At 38.8% G+C, this 23,796-nt stretch overlaps 1 protein-coding gene across 3 annotated transcripts in view; it reads right to left on the bottom strand.

Moving 5' to 3' along the window:
• The window catches only part of ATAD1 (ATPase family AAA domain containing 1), a 60,939-nt gene extending 55,446 nt beyond the window's left edge, over positions 1-5,493 (bottom strand). For 2 of the 3 annotated variants that reach the window (XM_081556804.1, XM_081556828.1), the window contains exon 1: positions 5,341-5,493. The gene's annotated coding sequence lies outside the window, so the exon portion shown is untranslated. Of the gene's footprint in view, positions 1-528; positions 1,499-5,340 lie in introns of those variants that run through there. The other variant, XM_081556815.1, reaches the window with a different exon arrangement.
• Positions 5,494-23,796: the final 18,303 nt, after the last annotated feature.

The raw sequence follows: 23,796 nt of genomic DNA, 5'->3' as shown, positions 1-23,796 counted from the left end.
GTATAGTACATGGTCTGAACATACTATAATAGTGTTTGCTACTGTAAAAAAAATCTGTGAGTTAGTGGACCTGTGCAGTTGAAACTTGAATTGTTTAAGGGTAAACCATGTTCAATTTTATCTGTTGTGGTTTTCTATGAATGCATGCATGAGTGCTAAGTTGCTTCAGTTGTATCTGACTCTCTGAGACCCCATGGACTGTAGCCCACCAGGCTCCTCTGTCCATGGAATTTTTCAGGCAAGAATAGTGGAGTGGGTTGCCATGCCAGGCAGGTTCTTTACCATAGTGCTACGTGGGAAGCCTGATTCAGCAATATGTCTTTATTAAAATATAAATGTTTATTATTCACAATTTCCTTAGAATAAATATATTTTAGCACTTTAAGTGGATGTAGACGTCTTTGCATCATTTAGATACCTTTACACTCCCTTCTCTATGTTATAGTTGTCTTGTAGATTTCATTTGCATACATTGAAAACATACATTGGAACTCAAAAATAGTCTATTATATTTACCTAGATATTTACCATTTCTCTTCTTCATGTTCCAAGTTTCATTCTGGTATACTTTCCCTTCTATCTAAAGATACTCCTTTACTAATTCTTTAGAGCAGGTCTTCTGGCAATGAATTATCTTTGTTTTCCTTTTCTGAGAATGTATTTATTTGAACTTCATTCATGAAGGAATCTTCACTGGGTTTAGAAATTCCAGATTGACAGAGTTGTTGTTTTTATTTCCCTAGCACCTCAAGTTGTCCCACTTAACTCTACCCTTCATGATTCCTGATAAGAATTTTGCAGTCATTTGAATTGTTGTTCCCCTGTAAGTAATGTGTCGTTTTTTTCTAGCTGCTTTCAAGATTTTTTTTTTGTCTTCAATTTTCATCAATTTGATTATGATATATTTGGGCACGAGTTTTTTGGGATTTATCCTGTCTAGGGTTCACTGAGCTTTCTTAAATCTGTACATTTGTTTTTCACCAAACTTGGGAACTTTTTAGTCATTTTTATCAAATATTTTTTACTGCTCATATTTTTTCTCCTCTTCTTCTGACGTCCAGTGGCAAATACTAGATCTTTTGGTTTTGTCCCACTCATCTTTGAGGTGCTGTTCATTCTTTTTCCCACCCTGTGTTTTTTCTTTGTTCAAATTGAATAATTTCTGTTGTTATCTTCAAATTCACTGACTCTTTTCCTGTGTCATCTCCATTCTGTGATTGAGCCCATTCAGTGGCTTCTTTATTTTACTTATTGTATTTTAAAATTTTTATTTATTTGTTTATATGGCTGTTTTGGGTATTAGTTGTGACACAGGGGATCTTCGCTGTGTCATGTGGGATCTTTCATTGTGGCGCATGGACTCTACCATACAGTTCTGCTCATTTTGCTTGCTGGTAGGTTATGCTCAAAATCCTTCAAGCTAGCCTTCAGCAATACGTGAACTGAGAACTTCCAGATGTACAAGCTAGGTTTAGAAAAGACAAGAGGAACCAGAGATCTAATTGCCAGCTGGCACACAGACTTTGTTGCTCTACAGCATGTGGGTTCCTAATTTCCCGACCTGGTATCAAACCCATGCCCCCCACATTGCAAGGCAAATTCCCAACCACTGGACAACCAAGGAAGTTCTTATTTATTAAATTAAAATTATTCCATTTTGTTTCTCAAAGGGAACATCAAATTTTCCTAAAAATTTTTTGGTTCTGAAATGTTAGTTTAGTTCTTCATATCTTCTACTGTTTGCATTCCTTTCAGGAGTGTTTTCTCTTACTTCCTAGTATGCTTTAATAATAACTGCATTAAAGCCTTCATTAGATGATTTCAGCATCTGTGTTATCTAAGTGTTGGCCCCTGAATTGTCTTTCCCCATGTGAGTTTAGATTTTCCTGGTCGTTTGTATGCTGAATAATCTTTTTAATTAATCTATTAATTAAATTATTTTGGCTGCACTGGGTCATTGCTGTGCATGGGCTTTCTCTAGTTGTGGTGAGCAGAGGCTACTCTCTAGTTGCAGTGCGCAGGTGTCTCACTGCAGTGACGTCTCTTGTTGTGGCCTGCAGGCTCTAGATCATGGGCTTCAGTAGCTGTGGGTACATGGGCTTAGTTGCCCTGTGGCATGTGGAATCCTCCTGGAGCAGTGATCGAATCTGTGTCCCTGCGTTGACAGGTGGATTCTTCACTGCTGTACCACCAGGGAAGTCCCATGAATAATTTTTAATTGTATCCTAGACATTTAAAATATTATAAGACTCTGAGTTTTGTTTAAATCCTGTGGAGAATATTGATATTTTTTTGTTTTAGCAGGCAATAGAGCTGGTTGTGTTCAGGCCACAAATTTCAACCAAACTTCTATAGGTTGCAGTTTCAATGTCAATTTTGTTTTCAAAATATTTGCAGTTACTATTAGGATCTATCTCCTATGTGTGCCACACCCAGTGGTCATTTTGGGCCATGTGCAGTGGTAGATCCTCTAGTTTAATCTCAAAGTCTTTGGTATGCTGTTTAAGATCAGATCCACCTCTGCAGCGTGAAGGTGAGCCTAGGTGTTCACAGTCACCTTCATTTACTTTCCTGAACTTCTCCCTCTCCATCATGTCTGGTGCTTTCTGATTTCCTAGACTTCCTCATTTAGCCCTGCAGCCAGAAAGCTAGTGATTCAGTGATCTTGCTCTGCTGCCTACTCTCTGGAGCTGTGCTGTGTCCGGGGCCATCAGTAGATGGACAGAGGGGGAAAAAAAGCAACTGGCATTCTGCCCATTCTCCTGAGACCACAGTTTCTCCATAGGGGAAAGTTCCTCTCTCTGAGATTTTGGTGCCCGTTGTAGTCATTGCCACTGCTGGGCTGGCAGAATTTCCTGAGCCCTAGGGCACTAGAAAAAGTTGTTGTTGTTCAGCTGCTAAGTTGTGTCCAACTCTTTGAGACCCAGTGGACTGCAGCACGCCAGTCTTCCCTGTCCTTCACGTTCTTCCCAGAGTTTGCTGAGACTCATGTCCATTGAGTAAGTGATGCCGTCCAACCATCTCATCTTCTGTTGTCCCCGTCTCCTCTTGCCCTCAATCTTTCCCAGCATCAGGGTCTTTTCAGATGAGTTGGCTCTTCCCATCAGGTAGCCACAGTATTGGAACTTCAGCTTCAGCATCAATCCTTCCAATGAATATTCAGGGTTGATTTCCTTTAGGATTGACCAGTTTGATTTCCTTGCTGTCCAAGGGACTCCCAAGAGTCTTCTCCAACACCACACTTCGAAAGCATCAATAGAGACAAGAACAAAAATATGGCAGATTTCTCCTAGTCTTTCTGAGCATTAGGAGATGCTTTTCCTGCTCTTTAAGCCAGAACTAGAGGGCTTTTCCCAAAACTAGACTGATAGCTTTAAATATCCAATTTTTTATTTTTTGGTTATAACATACTACAAATATATATTTTTTGATAATTTTGATATGTCTGTATTTTGGTTTAATATACTGCTTGATTAAATTTGCTTAATGTTTCACTGTAAATAACCTCAAGGCTAAGTGACCTAGGTCCTGTTTGGGCCAATTGTTAGGTCTTTGAGACGCTTACTTCAAAGACACATGATTAGAAGCCTGAAGTTCATTTCTTTCACTTACAGCACAGAAAAATTTGAGAAATCAGAGTAATGCTGAATAAATATATGTAACTGAGTAGAAGGAAGATAAAGGAAATTTGCTTATCTTTTACAGATACTAGTTTTAAATAAATTCATGTAAGAAAATAAATCACTAATAATTCTTACCCATAAAAAAGAACAAGGCAACATAATTGGAGAAGAACTAGGCTAGAACTAGGCTATTGTCTCAAATGGGCTGAAGACTCTAGAATAGATCAGTGAGCTTGGTACCTAAGGCAATTTAATATTATGCTCCATTGCTCCTCACCAGATGGACTTTCTTTTCTTTTAGTCCCCTAGTAATCTTTTCCATCTTGTCTGTTCCCTTTTCTTTTCCCCTTCATAATTTTTTTCCATCTATGAACTTGGTTAATCAGTAGAACAGGGTTTAAAGAAGCAGCTGATCCTTGAAGGGAGGGCCTTTCCTTTATCCACCTTCATCCCCCATTTTTTCCTTGTACTCTTATTTCATTCCCATTCCTCACCTACCTCCCCATATTGTCCTTCCCCCAATAGTTGTACTTTAGTTCTGCCACTGTTCGCTAGAAGACATGGCTTAACTCTGCTTGGATTACTTGGAATTAAAAACGTTATTACATATTCTAGAATAATAATATTGTAGTTTTCCTCTTCTACACTACAGTTTTATTAAAGCATTACACTGTTCCAGAGTTAATAAGGATAATGTGTGGAATCAAATCTCAGCTGTGATTTGGCCACTTCCATTTTAGAGACAAATAAAAGACAAATATTAAGACTTCCCTGGCGGTCCAGTGGTTAGGAACCTGCGTGCCAATGCAGGGAACACAGGTTCGATCTTTGGTCCGGGAAGATTGCCCCACATGCTGTGGGGCAACTAAGCCCATGCACCACAACTACTGAATTCCATGCACCTAAAGCTAGTGCTCTGCGACAGGAGAAGCCACTGCAATGAGAAGCCTGCACACCACAACTAGAGGGTAAGCCCCACTCGCCACAACTAGAAAAAGCCCACGTGCAGCCGTGAAGACCTAGCGCAGCCAAAAATAAATAATTTCTTTTAAAAGAGAAATGTTAGAAAATGATAATTTTGTCAAAACTTGGTTGAAAGAAAAGTTAGCCTCTTGAATAAAATTAGGAGCCCACATTCTGGGGAATTTGGTTATTTTTATGCTGTAACTGAGGAAAAGGTACATTACTCTGTTTGCTTTATGATTAAAAAGGCCTCAGAGACCTTTTTTTCTCTCCTTCAGGGCACAGATTATTAACTAAGTCTGACATCTGCTTTGTTGATGTTCCCTTTGGGAAACAAAATGGAAATAGTGATTAAGGTCTTTGCTGATAATGTTCCACACCAAAGTATAGAAAGAAAGGTTTATATAACGTGACATGGTTAACAAAATATATGGATGATATTATTATCTGAGGATTATGTTATATCCAGCTGATAAGTTATATTTGTATGTTTAAGTATATATTTGAAACCATGTGCAGTCTTTTAGTCACTGAGTTGATAAATACTTAACTGAGTGTCTATCTGATACATAAAAAAAAACACTATGCTAGGCATTGTGAGAAGTACAGAGATTTACACCTTTGTATAAAGAATTGTTTTTTTAACCTACAAGAAACTCCAGTGGGAAGTGGGAGTAGCCATACTGAACCAAAGACGGAGGTGTAGTTAGGAGTTGACAGGGCTTAAACTAGCGAGACTAGAGGTATACTGTACCTTCTGACAACTGTCAAATGAGGCTGATTCTTGAGAAGCCCATGTGACTTTGCTCTTTGTATAGTACAACTGGGCCTGTCTTCGTAGAAGACATTTTTCAGGAAGCTATTCTAGTCCATGGAGGAGGTGACATCTCTTGAACCTGGTCCCCACAGAGAATTTTGAATGGGAGGAAAAGGAGATTGTATATATTCTTGCTTATGTCATAATGTTGGACACGTGACTTAAGAATGTGGCAGATCAGTGTGACGGGACCATTTCATTACCACACTTTAGAGTGACTCAGAGGCAAATGCAGCTTATTTAAACTCTTAACCAAAGCATTGGTCTGATGTAAGATTATAGCAATAAAAGACATAAAATGACTACTTATTGGGGACATCCTGAAGGACCGGGGGAATCCTTATTTTCTTATCATCTCTCATCTTGCAGTTGTTGATAGTAATTCATCATTCATTTGGCATTCATTTGGCATCATTGATTATAAAGTTTACCATATCTCAAATAACAGGCAAGGCATCAGAGGTAGCAACAAGGAGAATACAACCAAATAACATATAGTATCTGCACTCAATAAAAACAGCTAACAGTGATCACTTATATAGTGTTTACTATGTGCCAGACTTGTTCTAGGTAATTTATGTATATATCCTCACCTAATTCTAATAACAACCCTGTGAAGTAGGTACTGTTTTTTGTTTTTTTTTTTAAAATGATTTATTTTTGGCTGTGCTGGGTCTTCACTGATGCACGGACTTTTCTCTAGTTGTGATGAGCGAGGACTACTCTTCATTGCAGTGCCAGGGCTTCTCATTGTGGTGGCTTCTCTTATTGTGGAGCACAGGATTTAGGCCATGTGGGCTTCAGTAGTTGTGGCTGTACTGTGCTTGCCCTGTCGTGTCTTACTCTTTGCAACCCCATACACTGTAGCCTGCCAGGCTCCTCTGTCCATGGGGATTCTCCAGGCAAGAATACTGGAGTGGGTTACCATGCCCTCCTCCAGGGGATCTTCATGACCCTGGGATTGAACCCACATCTCTTATGTCTTCTGCATTAGCAATAGGGTTCTTTACCATTAGCGCCACCTGGGAAGCCCAGGTGTAATTGTGGCTGCTGCTGCTGCTAAGTCACTGCTTCAGTTATGTCCAACTCTGTGCGACCCCATAGACGGCAGCCCACCAGGCTCCGCCATCCCTGGGATTCTCCAGGCAAGAATACTGGAGTAGGTTGCCATTTCCTTCTCCAGTGCATGAAAGGGAAAAGTGAAAGTGAAGTTGCTCAGTCGTGTCCGACTCTTAGCAACCCCATGGACTACAGCCTACCAGACTCCTCCGTCCATGGGATTTTCTAGGCAAGAGTACTGGAGTGGGGTGCCATTGCCTTCTCCGGTAATTGTGGCACTTGGGCCCAGTAGTTGTGGTTCCCAGGCTCTAGAGCACAGCCTCAATAGTTACAGCCCATGGGCTTAGTTGTTCCGCAGCATGTGGGATCTTCCTGGACCAGGGATCAAACCTGTGTCTCCTGCATTGGCAGGTGGGTTCTTTACCACTGAGCCACCAGGGAGGCCCTGAGGTAGGTACTGTTATTATCCTCATTTTACAGATGAGGACATGGGGATATGAGAGATTATGCAGCTCCCCGAAGATCCCACAGCTGTTAAGTGGCAGGGTAATATTTGAGAGCAGACAGTCTGGCTCCAGAAACGGTGCTTTTAACCTCCGTGCTAAATAACCTCTCAAGGAATTTATAATCTCAGTATACAGAGTTCGGTACCTCCCCTTTCAGGGTAAGACAGTGAGGAATGGTGTATAGGGGAGCAAAATTGACCCAGATTATGTGTTTCCTGTAAACTAACAACAAGGATGTCTGACTCAAGAAATGTTTTGTAGTTTGTGCTCCAGAGAGAATGGAGTAATAAGAGAGTATTAAATGCAGCAGAATGTTGGATATGTTTACCAGTGGATATCCATTTAGTTTCATTTTATGTCCACAGCTACAATCCTGCCTCTTCCTTTCAGATATGCATTATGAGGATTAATGATTACAATCAACCTGATAACATTTTTTTTTCTCCCTTTCTGTGTCCTTTGGTAGAGGTACTTGTATGAAGGGTGCTTCACTATGGAGGTGTGGTTCTATATAGGCATGCCTGGGGAACTGATGGGATGGGTCTGCTGAGAGAGTACTTACAGAATACCAGAAACCTTAGGGAGAAAATTCCTGGGCGTTAAGAATTTCAGAAATGATAATAAAGCTTCAGTGATTTCAGGAGAGGGATGATTTCAGTACTTGTGATACAGAAACAATAAAAGGTAAAATGATAAGAAAACCATGAGATATATTTCTGTAGATCATACCTGTAGACCATTTAATAGTAATATGTAATCAATAAATATTGCCAGGAGAAATGTCAATAACCTCAGATATGCAGATGACACCACCCTTATGGCAGAAAGCAAAGAAGAACTAAAGAACCTCTTGATGAAAGTGAAAGAGGAGAGTAAAAAAGTTGGCTTAAAACTCAACATTCAGAAAACTAAGATCATGGCATCTGGTCCCATCACTTCATGGCAAATAGATGGGGAAACAGTGGAAACAGTGTCAGACTTTATTTTGGGGGGCTCCAAAATCACTGCAGATGGTGATTGCAGCCATGAAATTAAAAGACGCTTACTCCTTAGAATAAAAGTTGTGACTAACCTAGACAGCATATTAAAAAGCAGAGACATTACTTTGCCAACAAAAGTCCGTTTAGTCAAGGCTATGGTTTTCCCAGTCATGTATGGATGTGAGAGTTGGACTATAAAGAAAGCTGAGCGCTGAAGAATTGATGTGTTTGAACTGTGGTGTTGGAGAAGACTCTTGAGAGTCCCTTGGACTTCAAGGAGATCCAACCAGTCCATCCTAAAGGAAATCAGTCCTGAATATTCATTGGAAGGACTGATGTTGAAGCTGAAACTCCAATACTTTGGCTACCTGATTCGGAGAACTGTCTCATTTGAAAAGACCTTGATGCTGGGAAAGATTGAGGGCAGGAGGAGAAGGGGACAACAGAGGATAAGATGGTTGGATGGCATCACCAGCTCAATGGACATGAGTTTGAGTAAACTCTCGGAGTTGGTGATGGACAGGGAGGCCTGGCGTGCTGCAGTCCATGGGGTTGCAAAGAGTCGGACACGACTGAGTGACTGAACTGAACTGAACTGAATCAATAAATACTCATTTTTATTTGTATCACAATGCTCACCCCAGGATGTCCTTATAAAAACATATTTGCAGAGACCTAGAAGAGAAAATGTAAAGATGCCAGGGAGCTTCTTAAGACCTTTTGTTGTTGTTGTTCAGTCACTCAGCTGTGTCCAACTCTCTGTATCTGTGTAGCCCCATGGACCTCTCTGTCCAAGGAATTTTCCAGGCAAGAGTATTGGAGCGGGTTGCCATTGCCTACTCCAGGGAATCTTCCCGACCCAGGGATTGAACCTGCATCTCCTGCATCGCCCAGCAGATTCCTTACCATTAGTGCCATCTGGAAAGCCCTCTTAAGAGCTTGTGTGTGCTAAGTTGCTTCAGTTGTGTCTGACTCTTTGCGAACCTATGGACCACCAGGCCCCTTTGTGCATGGAATTCTCCAGTTACATATACCCTTTAATGACCCTGTACATTTCTAATTGTTATCAACAAATTGTCAGTAAAAATAGGATATTGGTAGTTATTATCATTATTACTCTTATTATGTCCCCATTTTATGTTATCAGTAATTTTACCTTGGGGTAGTCAGGAAGCAACAGTTAGAACTGGACATGGAACAACAGACTGGTTCCAAATAGGAAAAGGAGTACGTCAAGGCTGTATATTGTCACCCTGCCTATTTAACTTATATGCAGAGTACATCATGAGAAACGCTGGGCTGGAAGAAACACAAGCTGGAATCAAGATTACTGGGAGAAATATCAATAACCTCAGATAGGCGGATGACACCACCCTTAAGGCAGAAAGTGAAGAAGAACTAAAGAGCCTCTTGATGAAGGTGAAAGAGGAGAGTGAAAAAGTTGGCTTAAAGCTCAACATTCAGAAAACTAAGATCATGGCATCTGGTCCCATCACTTCATGGCAAATAGATGGGGAAACAGTGCAAACAGTGTCAGACTTTATTTTTGGGGCTCCAAAATCACTGCTGATGGTGATTGCAGCCATGAAATTAAAAGACGCTTACTCCTTGGAAGGAAGGTTATGGCCAACCTAGATAGCATATTTAAAAGCAGAGACATTACTTTGCCTACAAAAGTCCGTCTAGTCAAGGCTATGGTTTTTCCAGTGGTCATGTATGGATGTGAGAGTTGGACGGTGAAGAAAGCTGAGCGCCGAAGAATTGATGCTTTTGAACTGTGGTGTTGGAGAAGACTCTTGAGAGTCCCTTGGACTGCAAGGAGATCCAATCAATCCATCCTAAAGAAGTCAATCCTGGGTGTTCGTTGGAAGGTCTGATGTTGAAGCTGAAACTCCAATACTTTGGCCACCTCATGCGAAAGGTTGACTCATTGGAAAAGACCCTAATGCTGGGTAGGATTGGAGGCAGAAGGAGAAGGGGCGACAGAGGATGAGATGGTTGGATGGCATCACTGACTCGATGGACATGTGTTTGGGTGGACTCCGGGAGTTGGTGATGGACAGAGAGGCCTGGCGTGCTGCAGTTCGTGGGGTCGCAAAGAGTCGGACACGACTGAGCTACTGAACTGAACTGAGTGAGAAAATAGGATTTAATTTTCAAAATATTCAAATATTTTAGTAGATTTCTCTAAAAAGAAAAAAAGGGATGAAATATATATAGACAAGGAACTTAATTGTCACTGCTGGGTCTTACGGATTTTGCTTTCCTACAGAAATGAACTCTTGAACTATGATTTTCTTATCATAGAATTAATGTCTTGCTAGGAGGTGCTTTCTACTTACCTCACCTTTGGATTTTTGCTAGACCACCGAATATTTTTTCTTTCTATCCTTCCTAAATAAATAAATACCTTACTTCTTCTTTCCAGTCAAGTAAAAATTTCAAAAAGATGATGAAATTCTTTTCTTTCTAATTGGTTGTTTGGCCATTTTAATCTCCCCTCCACCCCCAACAATGGAGAGGGAAATGGCAACCCACTCCAGTATTCTTGCCTGGAGAATCCCATGGACAGAGGAGCCTGGCAGGTACAGTTCATGGGGTTGCAAGAGTAGGGACACGACTTAGTGACTAAACCACCACCACTCCCAGCAAGGACTAGTCATTAAAATGCCTCAGACAACTGTGGAGGCTTCTTGATCGTAAGTGTGATATGATCATGTTACACACCCATTCAAAGTTCTCTGCCTCAGAGCCAAGGTTGGGTGATATCACATAGCCTGTGGATTTCCTTCTTCCTGGAATGATTTCACTATTGTGAGGATAGGAAATGAGAGAAGGATGAGCCTACAGTAATTCTGAGGGTCAGATTTAACTAGGGTCAGGTAAATCTTGAGATATTTCCATATGGATAAATTTATCTAATTTATTCCTTTTAGTGTATAAGATTCTATCATCTGAAAATATCACATTTTATTTATCTATATTGGTGGATATTTATTTAGGGTCTTCCTAACTTTTTTCTGTTTCAAATAATATTGCCATGAAAATCTCTATATGTTTTCTTATGCACATATATGAAAATTATTCTGGAGTAGGGAATCTTTATTTTGTTAGCTTATCCCACAAACGATTTGGACAAACTTTTCTTTCTTAGAACTGGAATGAAACTTTTCATCTTGAGTTTAAGTAGTTACAAAGGAAGTAATTTATAATGTAAACATTAACATTTAAAAGTAGAATTCTTAAGTGTATCCAATGGAATAGAAATGCCATAGGGATTTGATATAGTCATCATTATCCATCAAAACATTAACAACATGAACAAGCTCTCCTCTTATAGTGGGAAAGGTTACAGCACTTCTTTTTCTCTTTGCATATACTTTTCTTTCCACTTCTGCCACAGATTTTTATCTGAATGTAATATACATTGTGTGTAAAAATCTTTATCAGTTTGTCGTACTTCTCTGTAGCAAATTTTATACATAAATTTAAATTATGTTAAATTCCTTTGACCATAATACTCTTAAGTGTTAAAAATTATCCTGAATTATCATTACTTCTTTTTAGTTCATAATTCATCAAGTACATATTTTTAAATGTTATAATTGTTAAACATAAAAAGTCAATGGGGCTTTAAAAGTTAGTTTATATATCATAAATGAATTTTACATTCCAGAAGGATACAGGTTCACACATTGGTTTATTTCTTTTTTTTATGCTTTTATTTCTTTACTTATTTTTGGCTGTGCTGGGTCTTCTTTGCTGTGAGGGCTACTCTCCAGTTGTGGAGAGTAGACTATGTTGCCACATAGTAGCAACTATGTGGACTTAGTTGCTCTGAGTCATGTAGGATCTTCCTGGATCAGGGATTGAACCCATGTCTCCTGCATTGGCAGGTAGATTCTTTACCCTGAGCCAAAGATTGAAGGCAGGAGGAGAAGGGGACGACAGAGGATAAGATGGTTGGATAGCATCACCGACGCTATGGACATGAGTTTGAGCAAACTCTGGGAGTTAGTGATGGACAGGGAAGCCTGGCATGTTGCAGTCCATGGAGTCACAAAGAGTCGGACTCGACTGAGTGACTGAACTGACTAATCAGGGAAACCCCACATCGGTTTATTTCTAGTATTTGCTTTTATATAATTAACACTGAGGAATATTGTTCCATAAGTATGTGACTGGAAGGAATTGTTTTAGTGATGTCACATTTATTGGAAAGCTTTCTAAGTTATATACCACTCATCACTTAGTTATCTTATTTTTAGTGATTTATCAGTGGACAGTATAAATAGGTCTTCCTTCAATTTACTAGAAAACAAGTAATGTTAAATAATCTAACTTTCAAAAGGGTTTGTTACCCAGTAAAATTGTTTAGCTCTCAATACCAATATCATTATTTCAGAATGTCTTTTTAGCTCCTTGCAGTTTTTTACACTTGGAGCAAAACACCATTTTAGCATTTCAGTAGACATATACCTTTCTCTTTTCAAGTGGGAGAAAGGGCTAATATGAAAAGAGAGGTGGGGCTAGGAACCACAAGGCTGCTTGACTACAGTAGTTCTCAGGTAGATCAGATTTAGGAGGGAGTATATATAAAAGTTAAAGATCTGGAATTGAGCTCTTTAAAACTATCTGGTCTTCTCCAGGCCAGAGTATTGGAGTGGGTAGCTGTTCCCTTTTCCAGGGGAATCTTCCCAACCCAGCTCTCCCACATTGCAGGCAGGTTCTTTACCATCTGAGCTACAAGGAAAGCCCAAGAATACTAGAGTGGGTAGACTATCCCTTCTCCAGTGGATCTTCCCAACCTAGGAATTGAACCAGGGTCTCCTGCATTGCAGGTGGATTCTTTACCAGCTGAGCTACAAGGGAAGCCCTTATATAAAAGTTAAAGATCTGGAATTGATCTCCTTAAAACTATCTGAGTGTCTCAGTTCTCCAGTTTCTCTGGATTATATCCAGAAGTGAAATGACTACTGTTGGAGTCTTCTACGCTGTATGACTTTCACCAAACCCACATCACTGAGGACATTGCTGAGCCTCTTAAGGACCTGGGAGAAGTCCCTCCAAAGTTCCCTACGTATGAGTCATACTATTCTAATTTGGGGAAAATCCCATGGTCAATTTATTTAAATAACTGGTGACCAAAGTATAGTAACCAGGGTTCTACGAGACACTTTATTTCTATAATTTGCTTTGTGACTACCTCTGGAAGTATTCTTATTCATGATTTTCTTTCTTTAAAGGGCATCCTTAGTCTATGTTAATAAGGATGTGTACAAAGACAGCACTATAGTTAGTATGCATTCTGTGCTCTGAAGTAGAAATGTTTTTAAGACTCCTCTTATCCTTTGTTTACTGTAAAATAGAGATATCTAATAGAGAAGGTTATTAGAAATATTTTGTGTAGTTTGGGAGAACAAGAAGTTGGATTGCTTGATCTAGCTTCCAATAGCAAACACAGGAAAAGTAAACTACCATGGTAATTATACTACCAAAGTAGCTTACTCTTTAGGCAAAATTTTTCTGGTTTACAAATTCCTAGATGTAGGTGAAAAGGACCGTACATTTCAAAAATAGAATAATGGCCATTCTCAGGCAGGAACCAGTTTAATTCTACTTTAAAGACTGAGAAGACTTAATGTGCTAAATTCTATTCATAAGAAAAAGTTGACTAGTTAATAGGACAAATGTCTCAACATTATAAAATAAACAGAACATGAAATGCAGACAGTCTTATAGTTACAAGTTATTGTAAAAATCATTATAAAGACTGTAATAAAATATTTTATAGTTAACAAGTCCACAGGAACACATTAATAATAATACATATCTCAGTTAAGGGTTCCTTTGTACTTGCTTCTCAGGTAATACAGGAAAAAGGTGGTCTCTTGAGCTCTAGCAGCCAATGGCCTAGTCGTGCAACTCGGGAGACATCCAACACAAAGATACTATGTCCAGGAAAATTTCAGATAAGACTTAGGGCTCAGAGCTAGGTAAATGGGAGTTTTGTTTTTCTCAGAACGTAGACTGTTTCTATCCATTAACTTTCTCTCAGTTTCTCAATTTCATGAAATTTATGTTAAGGATTTGAAATATTCCCAAATTAACTTATAAGTACCATGACCTTTGCTTACAGACCTCCTTTTCCTCTAGAGTTTCCTGAAATTTAAAACCTACACATCCTTTAAAAAATGCAACACATTCCAGTACAATTAACTAGCAAAAATTCACAAAAAGAGAATTGATCATCTTTGTATTTAGGAAAGAGAATATTTTCCATCTAAGTTAGGTCTGACAACATTAGACTTTTCTGTGGTAGTCTTTCTGAAGTTCTGCAAGATAAAAAAAATCTAAATCACAGTGAGTATCTTTAGAACTTACTTTGTTAATCCTAAGAAATTGTTAATTAAAAAAAAAACTATAACTGGGTAAGATCCAGAGCTGCTTTATTATTAAATGAAACAATGGAATTAAACAGTGGCCTACCATTGAACCACTAAGGTTAGGTCTTAAAAAATTAAATATAAACTAAAGATTCTACATTCATGTGGTTGAAAAATCAAAAAGCATGAAATAACAGTATCACATAGAGTGTGGATTGGGGGTCTTGGAGCTGTGTCACTTGGCAGTCCTGTAAATGTCACCTTCCCACTTGGTCTCCTAGCTGTATCAGTTTCTTGTACATTAATAAAGAGAATCTTGGAACATGGAGGTTGGGGTGGGGAAAATGGGCTAGGAAGAAAGAGAACGGCAAGAAGGAGGGCAGGAGGAGAGAATGGAAGGGTGGTGGAAAGAGTCTGTTCAGGCTGCTATAGCAAAATGCCATAGAAACAACAGAAATTCGTCTCTCAGTTTTGGAGGCTGAATGTCCAAGATCAGAGTGCCTACATGATCAGGTCTGTGTCTAGCAAGGGCCTGCTTCATAAATGCTGTCTTTAGGATGTAACCTCACCTGGCATGGCAGAGGGGAAGGGAGCTCTGTCAGACCTCTTTTCTAAGGGCACTAATCCCATTCAAGAGGGCTCTGCTTTTGTGATCTCATCACCTCCCAAAGGCCCTGTCTCCTAATACCCTCACCATGGGCTTGGGTTTCAATGTAAAAATTTAGAGAAGACACATTAAGACCATAGCAAAGAGAAAGACTGCGTCTTTATACAAAGGATAAGCAACTTTCTCCCAGCCCTCTCTTGCAGTTGTCCTTTGTGTGTATATTTGTATATGAATAGAAAAGGAAGAGTAAAAAGAAAAAACAAAAAGTCTCAGGAAGGGTTGTGTTGAGCTACTGAGGATTTTTAGCCTTGTACACATGTTATATGAATAAACTTCTTTGTAATGTTTTTTACTCTCAGATCACTTTTATCTTGTCTCAACCAAGTATATTTATTATCTTTTAAAAATTATTTATTTATTTATTTTTGGCTGTGCTGAGTCTTCATTGCTTTGCATTTTTTTCTCTAGTTTCCATGAGTGGGAGCTATTCCCATAGTTGCTGTGTGCGGGCTTCTCATTGAGGTGGTTTCTCTTGTTGCAGAGCACAGGCTCTCGGCAGTGCAGGTTTTAGTAGTTGCAGCACGTGCTCAGTAGTTGTGGTTCCCAGGCTCCAGAGCACAGGCTCAGTAGTTGTGGCGCATGGCCTTAGCTGCTCCATGGCATGTGGGATCTTCCCAGGCTGGGGATCAAACCTGTGTCTCCTGTACTGACAGGCAGATTCTTCATCACTGAGCCAACAAGGAATCCCCGTTTAATTATTTTGAGACTTAGGTTTTAGGAAAAAATTCAGCGCTAATAGGCATAAATGTTCAGTAAAGAAAGGGAAGCAGGAATGCAGTCCTCTACCGTCCTCACACCAGAGGCACACTGACCTTTCTCCACCACGGATTGGCCTGGTGAAATCCAGACCCAAACCTTCCCTCTGCACTGACCAGCTCAGGCTGCAAACAGATGCGTTAATTCATCTCTGACCTGTGGGAGGCGTGGCCTCTGACTGTGTCCGGCACCGTGTTCAGTGACTCCAACTCCTCAGCAGGTGGCAGTGTTTCCCTCTGTTACCGGAAGCTTTTGGTGTTTCCTTCCTTTCAAAAGAGCATGCTCCCTATTCTTTTTCTTACTCCACTTACAACAGTTTCCTCATTACCGTCCTTGTCTGGAAGATATTTAGCCAAGGATCTTAGGAACTGAGGAGGAAAACAGAGTTGTAACGTGCAACAGTTCATGTTTTCAAGTCTGATTTTTAAGGTTCTAATTCTCATGGTCAAATTTCAGGACACTTTAGAGCAGAGAGTGAGCATCAGGCACCATCTTTCTTTATTCCAAACTCTATTTACTGTTTCTGATTACTCTTCTTGCTGCCCTCATTCTCCCCTGTCTAAGCTTGAAAATACCATTCAAAGCCTTCTCCAGTGAAATTTCTAAGTAACTTGTTTAATTCTCTAAAAGTGAGGTTTTCTTCCCATCTTTATTATTCACTAATAGGATATCAAGAAATTTCCCAAACTCCAATCCAGGATCCTTATTGAGTAGCTATGTAATCTGGGCATACAAACTCCCTGGGCTTCAGTTTTTTCATCTGTAAAGTGGGATTGGTGAACAAAGGGATCTTTGAGATTCCTTGGATCATAGTCTGCCACTGCTTTGAATGGTGCTATTGCTGTGGTAACCAGATGATTATTTCCGGAGCATACTTTCTTTCTTTGGGCAGCAAGTCATTAGATAATACAAAGAGTGAAGAGTAGATCTTGTAGAGATGGTTGATCTAGGGAGAGAGGGTACTCGGTGTAAGACACACCTATCTATTATATAGCGTCTCCCACTAGACAGCATTTATAGCAGGTGTTCTCATGTATTTCTGTTGTGCAGCAGCCATCAAACAGACCTGTAGGCTTAAATGCTGGAAATTTCTTTGTAAGCTCATTTATTTAAAAATGAAATTAGAGTTGAGCTCTTTACCTTGGTGTATTTGATATTCTTTTGATGATAGGAATTTATTTTTAGTCTTAATTCTATTTGATGAAATAACTTTTTTCAGAATGATAAATGATCATTGTAAAGAACCTTCAAACTATACAAAAAGCAATAAATGAAAAGAGAAACTCCTTTCCTTCTGAAGCCCTCCCTCCCCATCCTAACCTCAGAAATATCTGTTGTCTTCTCTCTGGTTTATTCTTCCGTATATCAATATTTTCAATGTATTTATGTAAACATATATGTATACATGAATTATCCCTTTTGTTTTATTTTACTGAATTTTAATGAATGCTTTTGTGAAATATATTGATCCTAGAGTAGATTTATGCATGTGAAATAGATGAGTGAGCAAATGAAAAGATTACATGGTTAAGGAACAAAATAGATAACAAACTGAAAACATTCAGTTGCTAATCAAATTGTCAGCTGATGGTGGTGATTCTTAAATGATAAGATTCTAGGCAGAATTGACCATGGAAAATTGTCTGTTTTAAAGACCCATTTATAAGGAAGAGAGCGAGGCTCATTGTGGTAGGTGACCATCAATAATTCTTCCATCTCTCTACAAGCTTGCTATGAGGAGGTAGAGTCTTTTTCCCCTCTCTTGAATCTTGATGGGCCTGTTAGTTGCTTTGGTTGATGGAATGAGGCAAAAATGATGCCACTACAGTTCTGGGCTTAGACCTGACAACTTTAGTTTTTACTCTCTTGGAAAATAATCACCATGTAAGATGTATTCTCTTAGCAACTTTCAAATATGCAGTACAGTATTATTAACTGTAGTCACCATATAGTCACATTACATCCCCAGGATTTATTTATTTTATAACTGAAAGTTTGTACCTTTTAACCTCTTCATCTATTTTACCCACCCCACTTCTTCCCTTCCCTTCAGTAACTACCAATCTATTAATCTGTTCTCTGTATATATTAGCTTGTTTGTCTGTTTTCCTTTTTAGATTCTACATATAAGTGAGTCATACAGTGTTTGTCTTTCTCTATCTGACTTATTTCACTTAACATAATGCCCTCAAGGCCCATTCCTGTTGCTGCCAATGGTAAAATTTCATTCTTTTTATGGCTGAATAGTATTCCACTGTGTGTGTGTATGTGTATTTAAATATATATTACACCTTCTTTATCCATTCATTCACCAACAAACATTTAGATTGTTTCCACATCTTGACTTTGAAGTAATACTGAAGTGTATGTAGGGGTGCATATATCCTTTCAAAGTAGTGTTTTGCTTTCTTCGGCTTTCGCTTTGCTCCGCATGGTTAATGATACTGAGCATCTTTTCATGTGCCTGTTGCCATCTCTGTGTCTTCTTTGGAAAAATGTTCTACCCATTTTTTTAATTGAATATATATATTTTTTGCTATTGAGTTGTATAAATTCTTTATGTATAATTCTTTATATATAATATTTTTATATTAACCTTTTATCAGATATATGATTTCCAAATATTTTCTCCCATTCAGTAGGTTGTCTCTTCATTTTGTTGATGACTTCCTTTGATGTTCTTTGCTTTTTAGTTTGATATAGTCCTGCTTGTTCATTTTTGCTTTTGTTGCCTTTGCTTTTGGAGTCAGATTCAAAAAAATTGCCAAGATCAATGTCAAGGAGCTTACCATCTACACTTTCTTCTAGGGTTTTTATTGTTTTAGGTTTTACAAGTCTTTAATTCATTTCAAGTTAATTTTTGTGTAGGTGTAGGATGGTAGTCTAGTTTCAGTTTTTTGCATGTGACTGTCCAGTTTTCCCAACATTTGTTGAAGAGATTGTCCTTTTCCCATTGTATATTTTTACCTCTTTTGTAGTAAGTTAGTTGACCATATATGCATAGTTGCGTATAGGCTCTATATTCTGTTCCATTGGTCTGTGTGTATGTTTTTATGCCAATACCATACTGTTTTGATTACTATAACTTTGTAATGTATCTTGAAATGATGACTCCAGCTTTGTTCTTCTTTCTCAGATTGCTTTGCTATTTAGGGTCTTTTGTGATTCCATACAGTTTTAAGGATTATATGTTCTATTTCTCTGAAAAACGCCTTTGGAATTTTGACAGAAATTTCATTGAATCTGTAGATTGTTTTGGGTAGTATGGACATTTAAACAATATTAATTCTTCTAATCCAAGAGCACAGATTATCTTTCCATTTGTTTGTGTCTTCTTTGATTTCTTTCATCAGTATTTTACAGTTTTCAGCGTACAGGTCTTTTACTTCTTTATTTATTACATTTTTTCCTAATTATTTTATTCTTTTTGATGCAATTGTAAATGGAATTGTTTTCTTAATTTCTTTTTCTGATAGTTTATTGTTAGTGTAAGAAATGCAACCGATTTTCATATGTTGATTTTATATCTTACAACTTTACTGAATTTCTTTTTTGGTGGCATCTTTAGGTTTTCTATGTATGATCTTATGTCATTTGCAAATAGTGACAGTTTAATTCTTCCTTTTTAATTTGAATGCCTTTTAGTTCTCTTGCTTGCATAAATGCTTTGGCTAGGACTTCCAATACTGTGTTGAATAAAAGTGGTCAAAGTGAGCATCCTTTTCTAGTTCCTGCTCTTAGAAGAAAAGCTTTCAGTATTTTTGCTGTTAAATATGGTTAGCTGTGGGCTTATCATGCATGGCTTTTATTATGTTGATGTATGTTCCCATTTTACAAACTTTGTGTTTTTTTTTTAACCATAAATGGATGTTGAATTTTGTCAAATGCTTTTACTGCATGCATTGAGATGATTATATGATTTTTATCCTGCATTTTGTTAATGTGGTATATCATGTTAATTTATTTGTAGATGTTTACCATCCTTGCATCCCTGGCATAAATCCCACTTGATCATGGTGTATGATCCTTTTAATGTATTGTTGAATTTGTTTGCTAATGTTTTGTTGAGAACTCTCAATGGAGGCTATAAGAGTAGTGAGGAAATTGCTACTAGAGGCTGGTTAAGTGGTGTTATGTAGTGGAAAATGTTTGGCAACATTTGCACTTGTGTGCAGTAAAACACAGAAAATGTACCTAATGAACTTATAGACCTGCCAAAGGAGATTTTCAATATGAATGTTTAAAGTGTCAGTTGGCTTCTTTTACTGATATATGATGTATCACAAGAGAGAAATGTGTTTTTTTAAAAAAAAAAAACAAGAACTATTCAGTTTTTAAGCAGTTTGTAGAAGAAATATACAGGGCCTAGGAGAGTCTTTACAGTCAGCAAAAGGTCTCAATTAAGAAATGGCCTCAGGGACTGCCTATAAAATATGACCTCAAGGAAAAGATTTAATCAAAACTCTGTTAAGACCTCTAAAAAATGTAAGACCTGCTTGAAAGATCTTCACATCTAGATGAAAAGGGCTTCTAAGAATCTTAAGGGTGGTCCAACCACAGCCACCTAGACAAGGCCCAACGTAGAGAGAAGTTTGTTTTTGAAAGAATTGTAGGTGTTGCTTTGTGGTCAAGGAGTGAGCTCCAATTAGAATCACAGAAAACCCATACAGTTTTAAAGAGAATTTCATTGGTAAAAGCACCAGAAGCTTGCACCAAAGAGGCAGGAGATAGTTCAAAATGGAAAAAAAAAAAAAAAGCCTCTTGGTCTCCAACTTTCTATGGGCAAGCAGCAGGCTGAGGGAACTATTCAACTGTAAAGGCAGACAGTTTCTCATGAAAAAGGGAGATTGACTCAGAGGTCAACTAGACCCCAGAGCAGGGAGCCAAGAACAGTGGATTAGGAAAACTACTCCAGGGAGAAAAACCAGGTCCTAGTGGAGAACTAGATCCTCAAGAGGCAGGATGACAGTGCCCGGCTGACTTTCAGAATTGCTACAGGTCCGTGGCTGCTGTGTGCCTTCCATCCCCCCCCCCCCCCCCCCGCTTTTGAACAGAAGTGTCTATTGCACTTATCCTGTCCCTGGTTCAGCATTGTATGTCGTGTATCGTAACTTGTCTTTTTAGTTCATAGATCTCCTGATGAAGAGGAGCAGCGTCTGAAATGCCTCATTCCCATCTGCGTCTGGTATATTATTACTATATCCTAGACCTTAGAGCCAGTGCTATACAAAATGATAATCTGGGGGGAGGAAGCAAGTGTCTTTTGAATGTCTGTGTGTGGGAGTGTATGTGTGAACTGTTGGGGCCAAAGGATGGATTATGGTAGAGTGTTTCCAAATACGACTGCCCATAATTCCAACCATCTCAGCCACTCCTTCCATTAAGAAGTGGAGACTCCCCTTCCCTTGGATCTGGGCTGGCCATGTGACTCACTTTGGCCGAGAGAATACAATGAAAGTGATATTCTGGGTCTTCTGAACCATGGCTTTGAGAGGTCTTTAAGCCTCTGCTTTCTTCTGCTTGAGATTCAGTCACTGTGCAGAGATGCTTGGGCTGGACCTCAGAATGATGAGCAATCACATGAAGAGAAGTGTGGGGGGGGGGCAGACATTTTAGGTGCTCCAGCTGAGGTGCCAGACGTGTGGGGAATGTCAGAGACAGAGACATTCCAGCTCTAGCCAGACTCATAGCTGGACATAACCACATGTCTGACCCAGCTGATATCAAGGGGGAGCTGAAAAACTGTCTGGCTATGACCTTCCCAAATTGCAAAATTGTGAGAAAACAAATGGTGGTTGTTCTTTTAAGTCACCAAGTTTATGGTGGTTTGTTATGCAGCAATAGATAGTTGAAACAGTTATCAAACATTAGGGTATTTCTACAGTTTTAACTTTACTCCTAGACTGTAAAGAGGTTGCAACAATGTCAGACAAAGAAGCCAAGTTTTCAAGGAGACTAAATCCCGTAAAGGCCGGACCCTATATACCCAAGTCATTGTGGTGTCCACAGAGCTTAGCACGATTAGTACTGGCACAGAAAAGACTTCCACATATTTGTTGATTGAATCATTAAACTACGGAATGGAGTTAAGACCCTGTACTTTAAATAGAGTTTTAACCATGCATTTTCTCTTTCAAAAAGGTTTTCTGTTACTTTATTATCAGAAAAAGTGATACCTCAGAAGCCAGAAGGATATTCTGAAGGGAAAGATTTGTAGGAGTGAGGTTATAGTTAACCTTGACTCCTTCTCAGTATCCATCCTATACCTAGACAAATGAGGGCTACTCTGTGAAGCACTTGGTAAATGCCCAAATACCTGCTGGTAACATAAAAGTTATTATCTTTTTCTATTACTGGAAGAACTGAAAGACAAAAAATGTGTTCCATAGGGCTAGTGTTAGTATTAAGGGCACCATAATGGAATGTCCCATAGCCAGTGTTAGATAAAGAGACTAAAACAATCAAAGCTGTCTTGTGATGTTAGGTCTTTCCTTTCTATCACTCTCTAGTCCAAGTCACAATTTCTAAATGCTGCTTGGACATAGTGAGTGCCTAGTCTCCCCTATAGTTCATCCAGCCCAACCCTTATTTCTCCGAGAGTGATAATTTCATACAGCACATCTCTCTACTGAGATGTGAAAGAGACATAAGTGCCATCTGAAATAGCTCCAGGAAACTAGGGCATGAAGAACTTGTAGAGATAGTGGAGAATTCTCTTTTAGGATGTGGTTGCTTGTATGATCCATACTGATACCTTCTGGAGAAATGTGGTAAGCAAAGTATCTTTATTTAAAACAACAGAAATATTTGTAATTAGGATAAATGAAATAAGGGGAAAGTCTTCAGACCGTTGGAATGGTTGGAATGGGATGGTTTAAATGAAAGTCTATAATTACTGTATATGTTTTCGTCTGAATTAGAAAACAGTGGTTAAGCAGATAAAAATAGTGAAGATTGCTTAAAAATTAAAGCCATTGATTTAGATCTCTATTTGAAAGGTCAGTGTGTGGGAAATGAGAAAGGCACTATAGCAATCAGTGTTCAACAAAAGACATTTTAGCAGCAGGACCTACAAAGAGCACATCAACTATTTATATCATCCCCATCAAGTTGCTGGTCATTTCACTTATCAAAGAAAATAAGAAAGGAACTTTCTTTAGATATTCTCTGGATGCAGTAACAATACAGTTTCGGAATCAGCTGTTAGAAACTATAATTAAAGCTAGTTTATCATGTTCACTAATTATTCTATATGGTTACTTTCCCTGAAGCTTTATATAATTCTCCTTTTGTTACAAGCTTCTGTTTCTCCCAGGGCAATCTGAATCCAGTCAGGTAGAGAACTGAAGTGTTTGGAAACCAATGTATTGTAATATCTGTACAGCCAAAGAGATACTTAGCAATTGAACTTAAAAAAAAAAAAACTTTCTGTATATTGGATAGGGTCAGCTATTTAGAGGTTTCAGCTCAACCACCTGGGTAAGGAGATCTCTGGGGGTAGCGGACAGAGTGAAGAAAAACAAAGGATTTCCTCCAGGAACCCACTTAACACTAGGAAAAGTAAGAAATTTTTACTCAGCAGCTTCTAATAACCACCTGATATTGCCGTCAGGTTGGTCAAATATCTGCCAACATTGGTGGTCCTTTAACTCACCATGAAGATGACTAGAGGGACCTGATGTTTAGAGTAGCAGCAAAACTCATTTTCCAGTTTCTTCCTTCAGCAGATAGAAGTACTTGTGGGCCAGTCTCATATTCCAGCACATTAGTGCTGGTGATGTACACCCTCTCTGCTCCAGAATAGCTCTGTGCCACAGCAAGGAAAAGGATTCTCTCCTCATACCTAACACCCAACAGGGCAGGACTGAATCGACTTTCTTCCCAGGGAGTGGATTTTAGGACTTCTCAGGCGCTGTGAGACTCATCTTCACATGGGGAGTGGGTAAGGAAGAGCAGTGCTAATAACCGGAACTCTGGAGACAAGATCAGAAACTGGAAAAACAAACATGGGACACTGTACCCCTCTGTAATCATTTGCC

This window comes from Giraffa tippelskirchi, chromosome 2 (genome assembly GCF_054371585.1).
Source record: "Giraffa tippelskirchi isolate mGirTip1 chromosome 2, T2T-mGirTip1v1.2.pri, whole genome shotgun sequence".
Classification (NCBI taxonomy): Eukaryota; Metazoa; Chordata; class Mammalia; order Artiodactyla; family Giraffidae; genus Giraffa; species Giraffa tippelskirchi.
This window is presented reverse-complemented; position numbering and strand designations above follow the sequence as displayed.